Source organism: Homalodisca vitripennis, chromosome 2 (genome assembly GCF_021130785.1).
Source record: "Homalodisca vitripennis isolate AUS2020 chromosome 2, UT_GWSS_2.1, whole genome shotgun sequence".
Lineage (NCBI taxonomy): Eukaryota > Metazoa > Arthropoda > Insecta > Hemiptera > Cicadellidae > Homalodisca > Homalodisca vitripennis.
The window spans coordinates 129196313-129207731 of record NC_060208.1 but is presented as its reverse complement, the minus strand read 5'-3'; positions in this window follow the sequence as shown (position 1 = coordinate 129207731).

Here is an 11419-nt window from a genome sequence, read left to right as displayed (position 1 = left end):
GAGCCATAAAATGTTAAATAATTTTCTATTTAGATTTGAAGAACATTTTAAAAAGACACTGTCTTTGACAGGCCCAAAAAGAGTCCTGTAGTTTTTACAATTTTTTTCTTTGTCAAGAATTTAAAATAAAAATATATAACGATTTGACATGCTATACAGACCTGTATTTCTGAACCAATCAGAACTATTTCATAGGTTTTTTATCACGATCTTAGAGCTGAGTAGAAGTAACTAATACAAATATATCACTCTTAAGTAAAACATGTTTTTATTGAGCTCAAATCTACAAATTCAGTAAATGTACAACTTTATTTCATATTACAAAGTTACTAATAACGGTAAGTCTTGTCATAGACTTTATTACTATTGTCCAATGGTTTGGATGACTTCTCCCGCTGAACCAACATCTACTGAAATGGGATTTTAAAATGTTTTACGTAAAATTAGTAACCTTGGAATTCAAGAAAGTATTCTGCTTCTACAGAATGTTATCACTTGAAATCTACATGTGTATAGGAGTGAGATACAATACCACAGCTAGGCTAATCCATATACACGGTGCATCTTAATATATAACAGTCTTCTAGAATGTATTGTAGAGGACAAATAGTCCAGGAGAAATAGCAGTTAAAAATGGTCAAATAAATACAATGTTTTCTTACAGCAAACTAATGGCAAAATTTAGTCAAATACATCATAAATAAATAAAAAAAACCATTCCGAAACCAAAATCGTCTATTAGGGGGTATAGGAGGGGTGGTTTTTTAGGGGTGAAAATGGTTTTTTTGCAATTTGTGAGTAAACAATGCATCTTATTGAAAAAAGTTAAATGTAAAAGTTGTTTGGAAATAAAAAAAATCTACAACTTTTGTAGTAATCATTTTTGCCCTAACTTCAAAAAATTTCCCCAAAAAATTCAAAAAAACCGTTTTTTTGGTTTTTAATTTTTTTCTTTTACAAAAATGGTTCGATTGAGCTGGAAAGTTTGATGAAATATACTTTGTGCTATTCTAAAAATACTGTATTTTTTTCATTAAGAAATATTCAGCCGTTATAATAAAATTTCACTTTAAAAAAAATATTTTGATAATTTTCAATCACCATTTTGAAACATTTTTTTTTATCAAAAAAGGTTCTCTGACGGCTCATTATTTTAGTTTTTTTTGTCTATTTTGAAGAAATTAAAATAAAAAATATGTAGTTTAAATTGAAAAAAAACTGCAGAAAAATTGAAAATAAACAAAATATTGACATTTTTCATTATACATTGTATTATTTACGTGGAAAAATTGTTATTATTTATTTAAATTATAATTTTTTTATACCAGTGCTATTTGTAAGCATTAGGCAAAATAATAATGAATTATGCATATTTAACAACTACGTGGAAGTTTGTAAATAAATCAAAAAACAGGATTCGAGTCCTTAGTATTTTTTTTTTAATTTGTATTTTCCATCATATATTTTTTATTTCTTTAAAATATTTTTTTACAATTCTTATTGAAATTAATCAGAAAACCATTATTTCTTTCCAAAAGTTTTTTTTTGAATATTTATGTTTTTTTTCAGTGAACTTAAAAAATATAAATATATTTTTTTTTTATATTCTACCGTCATCTGATCGTGATTCATACCATATTCTACTCAATTTTTTTCCCTGCTTTTTTTAAATGTAATGATTGTATCTCCTTTCATTGAAGGAAACACAAGATCGTTATCAAAACTATCACTCAATTTTTTTTTTAATGTATTTAATGTTGGGATATCACCATCAAAATCTTCTTTAATTTCGTTTTAAGGGAAAATTGGCACTCGGATGAATTTTTTTAAAGTAATACACGCAGTAACTTATGAAATCTTTAGAATCTACACTCGCTGTATGTCTACAAGATGTTGAGCTTTGTCCCATCATAAAAAGATGACATGCACCTATTATGATAATAAGCTTGAACTTCATCTGATTCTTTGAGAAAATTCAGTCTAACTAACAGACTTTTATTAAATGATTCTGAAACATCTCTTCCCTTTAAAGTTGATAAAATTTTTCATTAGTCCTCAGCCTTCTGCATGCCGCGAAATGCTCTATTTTGGTTACAAGGTTCTTCACAAAAAACACAATGATGCTCAAAATTAAAATCACATGCTTCTTTCATAATCTTCTTCCCAATAGATTTTGATCGAGGTCTATTTTATGCTGGTCGACAACCATCATGAATGTGTGCTTCAGTCAATTTCTGAAATGTTTTGTACCGCTGATCTTTTGCTTTGTTTACTTGACGAAATAAGAGTATCTATCCCTCGACTTTTTATTTTCACCAAATCTCCATCGCGGCTTTTACAAATGATACAAGAAGTACCTTTTTCCACCATTTACATGAGTCTATAAAATGCAGAAAGCACGATAAAATTAGTATACTGAAAATACGTAAAAATTACTAGATAAATAGCATGCGTAAAATTGTATGCACAGAGACAAAGATTTATGATCTGTATTATTTTTAATAATTTTTATTGAATAATTTTGTATAACATTTTGTTTTGCAAAAGTTTTACTTACGATTTGTATTTTATATGGACAAAAATCTTGTAAATTGCTAATCACGAGGCTTATTTCACGACACTACTCCAATATAACTTGACTGACGACAAAGCAGCTGTTTATTGAATGCTTAGAAACATACTGAGACCCGTATAATAGAAGAATAGGATTGACCCCGCCCTTTTACTTCAAGGACACTATTATATACCTGTAATCCAACTTTCACATTCAACAATGTTTCTAAATACTTTTTCAAAATATTCGAGAATTCTTCAACATTAAAAAAAATTATAATTTAAATAAATAATAACAATTTTTCCACGTAAATAATACAATGTATAATGAAAAATGTCAACATTTTGTTTATTTTCAATTTTTCTCTGCAGTTTTTTCAATTAAACAACATATTTTTTATTTTATTTCTTCAAAATAGACAAAAAAACTAAAATAATGAGCCGTCAAGAGAACCTTTTTTGATAAAAAAAATGTTTCAAAATGGTGATTGAAAATTATCAAAATATTTTTTTAAAGTGAAATTTTATTATAACGGCTGAATATTTCTTAATGAAAAAAATACAGTAATTTTTAGAATAGCACAAAGTATATTTCATCAAACTTTCAGCTCAATCGAACCATTTTTGTAAAAGAAAAAAATTAAAAACCAAAAAAAAAAAAAAACGGTTTTTTTTGAATTTTTTGGGGAAATTTTTGAGGTTAGGGCAAAAATGATTACTACAAAAGTTGTAGATTTTTTTATTTCCAACAACTTTTTACATTTAACTTTTTTCAATAAGATGCATTGTTTACTCACAAATTGCAAAAAAAAACCATTTTCACCCCTAAAAACCACCCCTCCTATACCCCCTAATAACGATTTTGGTTCGGAATGGTTTTTTTTATTTATTTATGATGTATTTGACTAAATTTTGCCATTAGTTTGCTGTAAGAAAACATTTATTTTTTCAATCAGGTAATACGACTGGACTAAAAATGATATCTTTGAAGTATAAAAATCTGCCATTTTAATTGCGCTAACTTTCTTATCATTGGGCACCTAAGTAGTAGTAGTTCCTATGTACCTCGTAGTAAAAAATTCTATGGTAATACTGCATGACTACACAGTTCCCCTTGATTGATTCATGTTTGGCTCTAGGAAATTTGTATAAAATGAAATAAAAAATGCCTTTATTAAAGAGGCGGAGTTAGGGCTATATGTGGAGCTCTTTGATTACTATTAAATCTGGAAATAGTTAAATGACATAGAAGCCTCAAACCACGGCTAAAAATATTGTGGTCAGCATCATCACTGATGTCCTAGGGCATTGTACACATTCTGGAGAAGCTGCGATTTTTTAAGGATGTAGGACTAGTAATAGCCGTGTGTAGAAAGAGACTGGTTCATAAAGAACCTGACCCTCTTATGCAAATTCCGTACCCTCATTAGATATAAGCATTTTTATTATCACAGAAATTCTTGAATTTTTACATCATTATAAGCTTATAACAGATATTTTCACAATTATAAAAAAATGTACAAGGATATGTACACATGTGTAGGATGGGGGTGAAGTAAACCCAGGGTAATAGCCTCCTTTCTATCATTTTCTTCCTTTTTGTTCTCACTGAATTACATTTCCATTTTATTACTAGTAATGTGTCCATATACCAGTGCACAATTAAGTGGCAATGAAGAAGATATAAGCTAATTAGATATCACCAGAACCTGACAGAACAGTACCTAATGGTGGGCAGATTTAGATTGTTTGTACCTACCAAAAGTTTATTGCAAATTTGTGCTGATGGCTTATCAAATCTTTTTTAAAGGTATTCTCAGTGACCCAAACATCACTTTTGTAACTGTCTCTAGGAGGACAGACTTCATCTGAAAAATATTATTCATGATGAAAAGGAGAATTTACATTAAATGCTGCAGTAACAATTGGCAGAACTCAACACAATGTCAAAATCAGCAGAAGTCTGAGCATGCTCTCTGAAGATCATACGGTTGTAGCTGCTGTGCTCAGCTCGTACTCTACATAGTGATTGTGATTGAAGGTTCCTCAGTCACATATGCAAGTCAAGAGTTCATACATGTCACTGTCCTTGTTGGTCTGCTAATTGTGGTATAAGTTAGCATCTCCCTTATCCGTTTGAGCTGGTTAAATATATAGTGTGAGATGGAGCATCCAATGTGATGGGAAGAGCATCACTGATCAATGTGTCAGCTCCCCTAATTACTGTGTTTCTACTCTTTGGGAGCGTTTTTACTTTTCATGTTGTGAATAAGCTCTCTTTTGGGGATTAGCATGGAAAATGCATTCTTTTCGTTGGGGGAGGCTCTTGTGTTTGGGTTTTCATTTAGCCGTACACTTAATATTATTAGTTGGACTCTATCCCACTTCAATGTTAGGGTGATTATATTAATCAAATTAATCTTTATCTGTTTGTGACAGGTCAAATTACGACATTTGAATATTCGCGGGGAATTGGCAGACTTTGACGTCAGTGAATCGGCAGACTGTGACGTCAGTGAATCACATGTCGGAATTGAGATTTATTTAATTAATAACGGAGAAATATATTAAACTTTATACGGGAACAAATTTAATTAATTAAAATAAGTTATACATAATCAAAATTCGTGTTTTACAAAAGTACTAAATAAAATTACGCAGAAAAGCCAATTGTGGGATAAAATGACTTGCGTATTGATGACGTCAGAAAGCACATGTTGCTAAAAATTTAAATAAAAAAGCTTTAGAAAAATAATAAAAGAAAATAGAAAGACTTAAATTGATCAATTATAGTGAACGTGATAAATAGAAAAGAATCAAATTATATTCAATCGTGAAGACGCTGATTTGAACGGGAGAGGGGATGAACATTGTGTGAACCGGTATGCGTAGTTTTATAAGGAGAATCTTTCTTCTCTGTCTGGACTTGAAGCAGTAAGGACGTCTACTCGTATAGATGAAATTTGAAACTGTACAATAGTGCATTGAAGTTGTAATTAGGGATGGGATGTTGTGTCAGTGAACCAAAATCAAAGCAAAGTGAGTAGAACTAGACAGTATAATATAAAATAAATTGACGTCAAAGTCATTTGCTTTGTCTTTCATTGAGTATCCCATCTACGAAGAAATGTGGTAAGTAAGATAATAAGCTTCAAATTAAGGAATATTACTTTCAAAACTTATTTGATTCAAAATGATTGATAAGAACAGTGAATATTTTGTGAACTTTATTATGATATAAACAATCATATTGATCAGAACTTTCAATAGAGTAATATTGTTTGAACCATTATTCAACCTACTTAAAAAACCTGAGATAATATAGACCCAGTGCTAGTGATATATATAACGTGTAGCCTACTTTCATTATTACAAACTACACTTTCAACAACACCACAGACATTGAAGTTTGATCGTTATTTAAATATCAACTTGGAATAATATGAGTTAGCCAACACGAAGCAAGTCGCATAACCAATGAGGGGCAGCACACTTTGAATACCGATTGTGAGAAAATTGGGACAACAAACGGGGGCCTGGAACGTAGCAGAATGGCACACTAACGTGGGGAACGTAGCAGAATGGCACACAAACGAGGGGACCGTAGCATGTTAAATAGATATTAAAAGATGCAATTTTGGTTAATTGTCACACATTATTGTTATCTTTTAACCAATTTTAAAATGTAAGCTACTTTTGAAAATAAATTTACCAGAGTTCCAACTCATGCTATTTATCACTGATCCCCTGATAAATGCACAAAGACATAACACTCATGTGTTAAATTTTTAAATTTCATACTTAATGGTCTTTGGTCTAAATATAAAATCAATTTCTATTTCTTTTTTTTATATTTTATTTGTCGAAGCTCACAAATGTTCTATATACAGTAACAGCTAATGGTAAATTTGTTGTTTATGATAATCATTAGTTTATTATTATTGGTTTGTTATTTTATTGAGTTTGAGTTCTACTTAATTTTATCCAGTGATGTTCTGAAGATGGATACGGGAATCTTGAATGCTGATTTTTCTGTTGTATTTTGAATGAACCTCGAAGTAAAGGTCTACCATACATACAGAGTGTCTCGCAACCATTTGTTAAAACTTTTCTAAATAAAAAACCATTATCATGGATAACTTGAAATTATCTTATGACTGAATTTTACCTCTGTAAGTCGAAGTTCAGAGTAGTTTTAATCTATAAATAGAAGTCCAGCAGTTAAGTCGAACTCTCTTTAAATTGACCTCACAAGTCGAATTGTACCTGTATAGCTAAAAAAATTTTCTAAGAGCTCACTATGGAGGAATGCAATGTAACTATGTAGGAAGGATTGATTCAATTGAATTTTGAGTTTAGCTCCAGTTCACCTTCCTTTTTTTGCAGCGTCTGGTATCTGACACTTTCTCAGACTTGACTCCTGGAATCTGTAGTCATGTCCCTCAGAAGAGATCCAAAGAAAGTCGACGACGAAGAACCTCAAAACGAAACATTTTCATCGGTTTGACATCAGAGACACTTATAAATAGATGTAATGGTAGTCTCATTCTCATCTGGTACACAATTAAGTGCACTACGATGTGATACACACGATCTCTAAGCACGGTGGAGCAACCAGAGAAAATTAAAAAACAATGTCAGCTTATTAATAGTAGCTTGTTGTGACCTCTCGGTTACCTCATCTGTCTACTGCCTGCCATTTTTATGTCTACAAGTCACACACTACAATACTGTACTTAACCATTGACTATTGGTGAGAAGTGTAAGATTAAGCTAGTGAATTAAGGCTCACGCAAGATGAAGTACATAGCTGCTGAGTGCAACATCCTGAGTTGTACGGTGTCAACAACTTTGAAGAATCAGGCAATAATTTAAGCACAGATTAATGAAGGTATCATTAAGTGTAAAAGAAAGAGGTAAGCTGAATTTCTTGATATTGAAGAATGCATAACAAAGTTGTTTAAACAAGGCAGGGATAAGGACATTACTTTAAGTGGTTAGTTACAGAGCAAAAAACTACCTCTATGAATTTTCTTTACCTCTATATCTCGTTTACCTTTGTAAGTCAAATTCCATAAAACTATAACCTTTTGATAACTGAACACGTTTTTAGGGTTTTGTTTTTTCCTTTTAGTTGTTGTGGTGCTTTGACACAAGTCTCCACTTGTTCTTAGCGGGCCTTCAGCTGAAATAGTTCCACTAGGAAAGGCATAGAGTGGTTGTATGTAGGTGACTCTATGCTGTAAGTTTCTATTTCTGATTTTTCTTTAATTTAAATTCTTTTTGTAAATGTATTTGTACTTTCCTGTTGTTTCACTTTACCTATTCCTATTTTTAGTTGTTTAGCTCCAGATCATTTAAAAAATGACACCTTTATCCATATCTTTTTATATTACTTTAATACTTATTTTCCAATTGTAAAGGTCAGAAATTACTTAGATAAAAAACCTTGGGTTAGCAAAGATCTGAAACTAGAAAAAAAGAAACTAATTTCTGAAAGTAATGCTGCCCGAAGAACAAAATCGCAAAGAGACATTGACAACGTAAAACTTAAATATAATATTTTTAAAAATACAATTATTCAAGAAAAACAAAGCTACTATACTAATAAAATGAAAAGATCTAAAAATTGTCAAAGAGACACTTGGAAAATCATTAACTATGAAACAGGTATTACTAAACCAAATACGAAAAATATATATACATCAGGCACAATAATAAAATAGTATCAAATCCTAGTAAAGTTAGTGACATTTTTAATAATTACTATATAACTTCAATTAAGAACAAAGCAAAATTTAACACATCTCAAAATAATCTTAGTTTTAATGCTTCTCAAAATTTTTCAGATATTAATTTTTAATGCAAACTAATTGATAGAGATGATATTATTAGAATCACCAGAAGTCTAAAAAGTAGTTATAGCACTGGATATGATGACATACCAGTGCCAATATTAAAATATGCTATGGAATTTCTAACTGACCCACTGCTTCATATAGTTAATTCATCTTTTTTTTCTGGGCTATTCCCTGAAAAACTAAAAATTAAAAAAATAAAACCTCTATTTCAAAAAGGCGATCAGTTTGATGCAGCAAATTATCTACCACTTGCATTGCTCCCAGTAATATCCAAAATATATGAACGTGCAAAGTCTAACCAGCTGGTTGACAATTTAGAAAGAAACAAATTACTTGATAGCATACAACATGGGTTTAGAAAAAGTAAATCTGTAGTTACAGCTACCACTGATTTCATTGAGTCAGTGATTGATTCTGTGGATAGAGGGGAAAAGGTAATAGGAGTATTTATGGATCTCCATAAAGCATTTGACAGTGTTAGTCATGCTAAGTTACTAACTAAGTTACCGCAGTTTGGTATCCATGGCAAGGAGTACGACTGGATAAAATCATATATACAAAACAGACAGCAGTTTGTGGAAATGCATAATCTGAATAACAAGAATAATTTAACTAGTAAATATAATTCTATTTTAAAAAAAGGATAAATTTTTATAAAAGGAATTCCAGAGCTAGATAAATTATGTTTATACGCTGATGATGCCACTCTAAGAATTAGTGCTTCATCTAAAGAGGAAATAGAGGAGTTTGCTTTTCTCAGCGTATAAAAAATAAATCAGTTTTTCAAAGAAAACAACTTAATTTTAAATCCAACAAAAACAAGCTATTTGGAAATTTGTACCAATGCAGAAATAAAATTAATCATCATATAGAAATAGATGAAGTGGCTATAGTTAAGGAAGAAGAAGTAAAGTTTTTGGGTTTAACGTTAGATAGTTCGCTGATATGGAATAAACATTCAGAAAAAATAGTTTCAAAAATTAACTCTGGTTTATATGCTCTTCGCAGAATGTCAAAATTATGCTCACAAGAAACTCTAAAAATGATTTATTTTTCACATATCCATTCACATATTATATTTGCTATCTCATTATATGGATCCACATCAATACAAATTTAAATTCAATTTTAGTGATACAAAAAAAGCAATTTGTGTCATTTTAAAACTTAAATGGAATGAAAGTGTGAAGGATCACTTTCCTCAACTGGTATCATGATGGTTTACAGTGCATATCTTATATATATATAAAAATCTTGAGTCACGATGTATGTTGCCAATAAACTCCAAAACGACTGAACCAATTTCAATCAAATTTCACATGTATCCGTAATTTAGTCTAACTTAGAAGATAGGATAGTTATTATCTGAATTATTCGCTTATGTCGTGAATATAAACGAATACAATGAAGAAAAGTTTTCAAAGCGCCTGCACATTATAACCTGCAATTACGAGATAGATACGTATATTAAACAGTGAAACACTATTTGAAGGCGCTAAGTTATGATGTATAATTGTCTAAACTAAATTTTTGGTTGAACTTAAAGGTTGAGTGGTAGACCACTTTGTAATAAAATACATTATGCATGTACAATACGTTTTTGACATATTTTCTTGATCGTGACATCAAGGTAAAATCTACATCGGGGTTGGAAATATAATTTACTTCAACCAGAAATGCTCATACGCGGGCAAAACTTACGAAAAGCGTGCGAAGCCGCGGGAAACAGCTAGTATATATATATGAAACTATAATGTCAGTGATGAATCGTACTCATAGCTTAGGCAAAAGTGGTGAGACCCATATTATAATACAAGAAATAGAAATAATATGGCAGTAGCTCAACATAACTTACATTTTTTCTGTAAAAAACCAATATACATAGGAGCTAAATTTTTTAATTTGCTGCCAAGCAATATAAAATTTATAGAAAATAATAAATTATTTTAAAATAAACTTAAAAGCTACCTGACTGACCTGCCGTTGTACTCCTTTTCTAATTTATACAATTCACAATAGTTTTTACAATCATTAAAATTACATTGTATTATATTTCGTTAGATACTAATGTAAAGCATATTTAGTAAACTTAACCATTTACTTTCTTAATCATGTGACGCCATTCATGTACACCATGTGTAACAATCGAATAAAGATTTTTCTGATTCTGATTTATTTTTCAGAGATGAGCAAAGCCTTTCGTTTTCCCTGTGAAGTTCTTCAGTTATTTGGATCAAGTTAAGCCAGAGTTCTTTTTTCATTGCTAGTTGGTTGTCCACTCATTGTAGCATTTCACTTAGAGTAATGTTACAGTTTCACAGGATTTCATTTTTTCTCTCCAGTTTTTCAATTCTTCTAACTTTTTACTCTCAACAGCGTTTTTAATCGCTAATGTGTTGCTTTTAGTATGAAGATTTTTAGAGTCAAATAATTCACTTCTTGCTTCAGTTTACTATTTTCTGCCAACAGTTTATTCCCGTATTCGGCAGCCAATGTATGATGTTTCTAAGTCTTCAACGTCATGAATATTTTGTATTTAGTTTTGAATGTCCTCAATTGTGCTTTGAGACTGACAAGACGTAGAATTTTCTTTGGTTTCCATCCTATTTTGTGTGTTTAATGGCAATGTTATGTAGGCTAGATTAGCCACATTCAGAACTAGATTGAATTTCCTATTTCTGTAATTGTCTATTAGTGGATTTCTGCGGATGTGTAAAGTTTCAGTGTAGAGATGTGTAAAAATTTTGATAATCTTAAAATGGAGAGTTTAAAATAACAATGTTTTAGACAAGCTTTGGCTGGTTGCTTCTGTTAAGATGATAAAAAGTAGACAGTTTTTAGGTAAGGCTTTGGCTAGTTGCCCTTGTTAAAATGATAAGAGTAGACAGTTTTTAGGTAAGCTTTGGCTGGTTGCTTCTGTTAAGTTGATAAATGTAGACAAATTTTTAGGTAAGCTTTGACTGACTGCTCCTGTTAAGGAATTACAAAATTAAATATTTCTTGAA